Raw genomic sequence first — 8,378 nt, forward strand, 5'->3', positions numbered from 1 at the left:
CATTGTAATGCTGTAATTTTATGTTATTTTTCATAACAACCTGTTTTTATAATTAAGGAGTTGTATATTTTTCTAAACCATTGATAGTTAATGCTTTTTTAAACAATCTTACCGGTAATTAATACCTTCTTAAACCATGATAATTAATTTTTATCATACACAAAAAATAATCCTTTAACGTCTAAAAATAGCTATTTCATAATCTCGTCTTAAAAGTAATATGATAAATCAAACAAAATTAATTGTAAAAACTATATATCTAGTATTAGGTGTCGTCTTATTCCATAGATTTAATTGATATAAACGAATAATTGCTAACTATATAATTAAGGTAATTTTTCTTCTTATTTCTTCATACATAGATAGTTATACTAATATTTGACAGCTAAAATAACAATAAATAAATAAATTTTAAATAAAACAAGTAATTTAATTTTGTGAAGACATGATTAAAAAGATTTTGGGCAGGTAGTTACTCTAGATTGTTTTTACCGTTTCCATTTCAATAAAAGAACTTTTATTGATATTTTAATTTCAAATTTTATTGACATATCATAATAATTTAATAAAGAATCTTATAAAACTCATCTCTTTCATTTATAAATTCATCAGGTCCTGAATTTCCACTGTTTCTATATGTTTGCATTTCCCGAGAAGACTGTCTGACCTGTGCAGAATTCTTTGCCATGAAAAACTGACATCTATTATTATTTATTTTAGTCAAACACAGAAAAAAGAATTCCTAAATTTCGCATTTTAAATTGGAGAGTGGCTTGAAAAAAAATTACATTACTGATTAATTAAAACATTTTTAAAATAATCCTAAGATATTACAAACTAAAACGTATTTTAATGCATATTTGATGGCGTCCAGGGTGGGTGGAACGTTAAGATATATTTTAGAAATACTATATTAAGTATTAGGTTTTTAAGATAATTTTATGAAATTGATTTATAAAGTAAGGTTTGTGTTTATTTATATATTATAAATTAGTTTTTATTTTAGTTAATGTAAAATTTTTAACACTTTTATCATATTGAGGTATATACATCTTTAACATGAGATTATACATTTATAGGTAATATGATAGTATTAACTTGTAAAATGAAGTTTGTATTCACTTAAATATAATAAATTAATCTTATTTATAGTTGATGTGAGAATTTCAGTCTATCTCCCTCACTGAAAGTATATACATTAAGAAACAAACTTTAAATATAAATTAACTTTATAAAATAATGTAAGATTTACATCCACTTATATATTATAAATTGATTTTATGTCTAATTTAGGTGAAACTTTCAACAATAAAACTCTCTTAACTTTTAAAAAAGTATTTTTTAAATTAATTTAAAATTAGTTTTATAAAAATATATTGATACTTAATATACTTTTAAATGTTACCTTTTCAACATATACATCTCAATGAAATTTAATATTAACTTAAAAATATATTTATTTCACTTAAATAATATATATGCTTATTGACTAATATAATGACTTTACTAATTGTATGGTTAGAAATGAAATTAATGCAAACATTTTATATAAATACAGTAACCTATTTCAATCGCTCTCTTCCTCGCCTACTCCAGCGTGTGAAAGACACGTGCTGAGAAGAGCGTCACACGCTTACTTTCTAATCTCCAGCCTAACGAAAACTACCACGTAAAGCGAGTAGGGCCCACGTGAAGCGAGTAGATGCCAACTCAGACAACAGGTGAGACGACACGTCAGTAAAACGTTGGAAGCCTCGTGCTAGACTCATGTTCTGCGCATGAAAGACGACGTTAACGTAAGTGGAATCCACGTACTCGTACATAAATAAAATCAAAGTGCTATCTGTTTATTTTTTTATTTTATTTAAACTAAGATAACATTTTTTTTAATTATTGAAAAAGCAAAAATAATATTTGTTAAAGAACCCTTAATGAAAGCTATTAGTGTGATTTGGGTTGACTCAAAATATATTATGATATGAAGACGACGTACGTACGGCTTATAAATACAAATGCTAAAAGTTGTATTTATTTATTATTCTCTTAAATTTACATATGGTCACTTTTTTGTTTTTTTTTTATGATAGTCTATAAAGATTTGGATTAGTGATAACTTTTGCTTAATTCCTGGTTGTTATTTTTTGAAATGATTTGGGGATGGCGAGGAAGTTTTGAAAATGGTTGCTTGTTTTTGTTGAATTTGGTTGTAAGAGTTACAAGTGTATGGTCATAAAACATAAAGTTTATAATGTTCCAATGATATGCTTTATATGTGCGGTGCCCTTCAACCTCTTAGTTTAGTCAAAAAGGTTATATAGATATATGATCATAAATTAAATTTGATAAAAATATATTATTACACACCACATCACAAAAATAATAATTTTATGGTTTATTAACGCAAAAATAATGGTATGCTAGAAAATTTATTATGTGCAACCATTTTTATTATAGTTTTTCAATTTAAGCACTGTATAACTATCATATATCACAATAACTTTTATTTATATTACCTTTTACTATAATAAGATATTGTTGGGATATTTTACTAAAAACTTGATATCAATAAATTACTTATATATATATATTATCTTTTTTAAATTTGAATTTTTAAATAAATCAAAGAATAATACATAATTAACAAATTAATAAGTCAAATGAAAATTCGGTACAGAAATATTAATATTTAATAAGAATCAAAATTTTAATTCAACAACCAAAATAATTCTTCCTCAAAAATGCATGTATTGTAACTCAAAAGTTTTTACATTAATTTTTGATAGCTCTATACAAAGCAAAAAAATAAAGTTCAAAGCTTAAAATTTAAAGTTCAAAACACATAAAAATAACAAAAAATAAAAATTCTATATGCAAACTTTTTGTCTAGTGAGACTCGTTTGTCCAATGAATTTAATAAAATTATAAAATTATTTAATTTTTCTAAGTTATTTTCAATTGTATTTATGGATTTCATGTTCTTTAAATTACATCAATCATGGAATATTATAAAATTTAAAGAGACAATTTTAATTTTGGATAATGTTTTAAATCATTTGAATTACAAATATTTGTTCTCAAATTCTTCTCATACATGTTTTAGGATATACTCTTCTATCATATTATTCTTTTTAAAATATAACTAAACGTTAGAACTTACTAACTATATCATTTAACTTGTATTTATTGTATTCATAAACTTATTTTGAAGATAAAATGGTTAAAATAATTTTTATGTGTTGATATTTTTTTTATTTTAAAAAGATATTCTTTAAACTTATACCCCTACATCATATTTTACAAAAAAAAACAAATTGTGATAGTCAAATTTTTAGTAAAATATGACAATAAAGAATACAGTAAGCAAATTTTTGAATGATGACTAATTTTAGTGACAAAAAAAATTAGTCACACCAATTTAAATATCAAATTATGAATTAAAATTATTGATAACTAAAATAATTTCTAAATTAATCAATATTGTGAATTTATTTCTAAATTAATCATTAATATTATCTGTAAAATTATTTTTTTCTACCAAAAAATTAACTTCTAATTAATTAATTAAATATCAATTTAAAGACTACTTCTTCTATAATCAAAACATTGATATCTAATGTTACTTTTCAATTCGGAGATGACTTCACTATAATGATTATTTTAAAGATAAATTTAAAAATTAGTGACTAATTATTTTTTAATTATTAAAATTAATGATTATTTAAGGATTTTCTTATTCATTAATTAATTATGAAATAAACTGATACTTCTTAAAATAATTGTAAATTATTTAGTGAGGAAAAAATATTTACAACTTGTTAGTAATCAAATAGTAATGTAATAATTTTACTAGATATTTTAATTATTTATTACATTAAATAATAGAATAAAAAAATATTTTATTTCTATTCAAACTTGGTATCCACACATGTCCTCCTCTTGCATTTATTAGTGCGTAGAAGGAATTGTAATTAAAAAAGAAAAAGTGAAAGATATAATATTGGAGTTGTAGAAAAAATTTAAAAATTTTCTAATACCTATGATGTCCCCTAACAAGGGAGTCTTCGGTTGCTTTTTGCTTCTTCTTTTTTTCTGCGTTTTTCCTTTCTTTTTGTGTTGTATAACTGAAATTGAGGTTTTACTGATATGTGGTTTCATTAATAAATAGAAACAAAATGAGAAAAAAATAGTTATTTATATAAATTAATGTCATTTTCAGACATATAACTACAATGAATTTAAGAAAAGTTAAGGACAACCCTTGAAAAAGTTAAACCATCCATTGAAAGTAGTACTAGTGCTAATTTGGAAGAAGTGAATATATGCAATACTAAAAATACAGCATTATGATTTATTTGTAGTAGAATAAAATATCAGATTAATTATAATTTTGACCTTTCTAATTTTTATATAAGGTTCTGTATTTTTTATTTTTCTTACAGTTTTAGTTTATATATTTTAAAAACTTATAATTACAAACACACTCTCACTCTCAGTCTGTCTCTCTCTCTATATATATGTATGTGTATATATAAATTGAAGAGGGAACAATTTATTAATTTTATTAAATGCGAATAAAAATCGTCCAATAAAGGACAACAGAATTATAGATAAAAATTAAATGTCTAAAATTACAATTTAAGTATAGATGTTTTTTAATGATAGCCTTTATAGAAGTAATTATTATATAAGTAAATAATATTATCATAACTTTCAGTTGGATGATGCATTCCACTACTAATGTTTTTCTTTTCATTACAAGTGGCCATTTTCATCTTTTGCCTCAATTATTCACTTATGATGTCATATACGGAAGTGAAAAAAAAATAATTAAATTTTAATTAATAAACATTTATGAAAACTTAAAAAAAATTATTTATACATGATAAAAACAATTGACAAAATAAAAAATACCTATAATAAAATTACAAAATATAAATATTTTTGTGCAGTTTTACATAATTTAAGTATTTAATTTTAATTAGTGAATTAAGCTAATATATAAAACTACATAACTATATAACTATATGTATATAAATATTAATTTAGGGTTTAGTAATTATATATGTAATGGTTTAATTTAGGGTTTAGTAATTATACATGGTTAAATAATTAGAAAATCAACAATAGTCTGGAAAAAAAAATACTTATGTAGTTAATATTACACAAACTTTTTACATAAGTTATTATAAGTTATTTTGAGTTATTTGAAGAACATGTAAATTTAAGTTATACTAAAAGCACACGACATAAATTTATATGTCACTTTAGTATAGATTTGACCATGTACAATGTAAATTTTTTTTTGTCACCAATTAAAAAAACTACAATAAAATAAATAGTTATGAATAGTGTGTTGAATATCAAAAGTTAATTATTGATCAAGTTTAACAATGTTTCACTTCAAGACTAATTTTAATTTGTCTTCATATCTGATTATGCAATAACCTTTTGTTGAACGTTATTCTAACAGGTCAATTGAAGTTAAACACAATTTTAATTTATCAATGTTCATTACATTTGTCGACATATTTACTAGATTCTTACTTCTTAAAAGTTTTCTCAATATTCACTTCATCCTCAAGAAAAAATATGACAAAGTGATAACGAAGACCAATGTGTTTTGTTCTATGATGAAATGTTGAATTATTTACTAGATGTGTCACACTTGAATTATCATTATACAAAACACTCTTTTGAATAAATCCTAACTTTATTAACAAACTTTAAAACCATATTAATTTTTTACTAACTTCTATTACAATTATATGTTGAGTCTTTATAGTGGATAAAACAACAATCTTTTGTGTTTGTGACATCAAAGACAATCGTAGCACCAACAATAAAAATATAACCAATGGTACTCTTTCGGTTATCAACTTCACCTTCAAAGTTTGCATATATGTAACCTTGTACTTTTTAATTTTCTTTACTAGAGTTGAAACACTTTTTTAGTGTGCCTCATAAATATCTCAAGATCTATTTAATTGCTTCCCAATGATCCTTACTCGAATTTAACATAAACCAACTAACAATTTTTATTGCATGACCAATGTCTGACTTTGTACAAACCCATTGTGCATATCAAATTTCTAATAGTTAAAGCATATGGAACGTTAGCCATGAATTCTCTTTCTTCGTCTATCTAAGTTGATTGGTCCTTGGATAAGCAAAAATTAGTAGCTAAAGGATTGTCAATTGGCTTGAAATATTCCATGTTAAGTATATGAAAAACATTGTTAATTTACTTTGCTTGAACTAATTGCAATGTTCATTTTTGCTTATCTTATGTGATTTTCATTCCAAGGGTTCTTTTTCGCTGGACCTAAGTCTTTTATGTCAAATTCTTTTGGAAATTGCATCTTCAAGTCTTTAATTTCATCAATATTTGAACCTATTACTAGCACATAATCAACATAAAGCAACAAAATGATATAACTAGAATCATGTCTCTTGAAGAAAAAATAATGGTCTTTAATTTCATCAATATTTGAACCTACTACTAGCACATAATCAACATAAAGTAACAAAATGATATAACTAGAATCATATCTCTTGAAAAAACAACAATGGTCAACATTACACTTAAAAAAACCTTCCTTGTGTGCAAAACCTTCAAACTTCTTATATCATTGTCTTAGAGCTTGTTTCAAACCATACAAGCTCTTATTTAATGTGCATTCCACATTCTTTTCCCTTCTTTTGAGAAACCTTCAAGTTCATGCATATAAATCTCTTAATCTAAGTCTCCATGAAGAAATGAGGTCTTTATGTTTAATTGCTTAAGTTAGAGGACCTTCCAAAGAGAGTGACTAAAAGCATAACTAGGAGACTCTAAACCTATTTCTTTGTCTTTATATTCCATTTCTTTATGTTGACTTTTGGTGACTTGACTATGTTTGACTTTTTCACCAAAGTTGAGTTGACATGTTGACTTTTTAATTGTCTGTTTCATAACTTAAGTTGGGCTTGCCTATCAACACGAGTCCAATATTCATCTTTCATGTTCTCTGGTTTGTTTTCTAAAAAAGGTGATCATAATTTTTTCTTATACAAATAATATTCAATTTGCATCTTTCAAAAAGTCAAATTCCACACTACTGACATTTTCAATTTTCACCTTTCCTATCCATTACTCTCACTTAAATCTTATTCACTCTAAATTGTTATAACAATAACAATATCAACAATCTGGCTCTCATACTCGTAATTAAGAAATAACACATATTTCTTATAACTAAATCTATAAAAATAATATAAATACGACTCTGATATAAGTGGTTAATAAATAACATATATTTTCTATAATTAGATTTATAAAAACAATATAAATATTGAATAATCACACACAAAATCGATAACAAAGTTTAATCGATTATGCTCACGTCTTCATGTTGCTCCAAATATTTTATTTGAAAAAGAAAATTACAGAACGGGTATTTACAAAACAATCCACATGAACTTATAAAAATAAATAATAATTAATTTTTTATTTCTCTTTTTTCTTTTCTTTCTCCAATATCAGAATGCATAATAAAGTATTACAGGATGATATTTATACATGCATGCTTTATTTCTAATCCTCACTTTTTTATTATTTTGTGTATTTATGCAATGCTTAACATTTATTGGTTTTACCTTTCTTCATCGAAAGTTAATTATTAACTAATTCGAACATATTCCTATTTATTAACATAATGAACTTTTGTCTTTCATACACCTAAATTTTGTATGGGAATCATATTTCAAGGTTTCCTTAGTAGTGATGGATTATCTTAATCTCTATTAATCATCTTTGGTTAGTTTTATTAGAGACAGCATTACCTAACATTACTATATATAGAAGTCCAAAATTCCATCATCATATTTTATTTTGGAGCAGATGTCATCTCGTCATTATCTCCCACAAAAAATGTAAAAATTTCAATCTTTACCTAAAAATAAAATAAAAAACTAAATATAAAAAATATGAACTGGAATTAGAAGAAAGTGACGTGGTTTATAATTTAATTTCAATTCTAAATTTTCAATTTTATGTTGATATATTGTAGTAATAGAATTTTAAAATCGTAGTAAAAATATTAATATATGTTGTTTTAGTAACAGAAAGAAAAAAAAAATGAGGGTTCCCGTGAACTGGAGAGAGACTAAGGAATGGTTTAGAACCGAAGATTGATGGGTTGAGTGCAAAATGGGTCCCACTGAACTGAAGGAAGAAGTCCAACAGATAAGATAGAGATAGAGATTGCAATGAAAGAACAGAGAATAGAATGAAAAAAGAAAGAAAAATGAGAATTGTCCTGAAAATAAAGGTGCTGCTAGTTAAGGCAAGAGTATCAGACTTTTATATTTATATGATATAGTAAAATGATAAAATGGTT

The sequence above is a fragment of the Vigna radiata genome, chromosome 7 (assembly GCF_000741045.1).
Source record: "Vigna radiata var. radiata cultivar VC1973A chromosome 7, Vradiata_ver6, whole genome shotgun sequence".
NCBI classification, from domain to species: domain Eukaryota; kingdom Viridiplantae; phylum Streptophyta; class Magnoliopsida; order Fabales; family Fabaceae; genus Vigna; species Vigna radiata.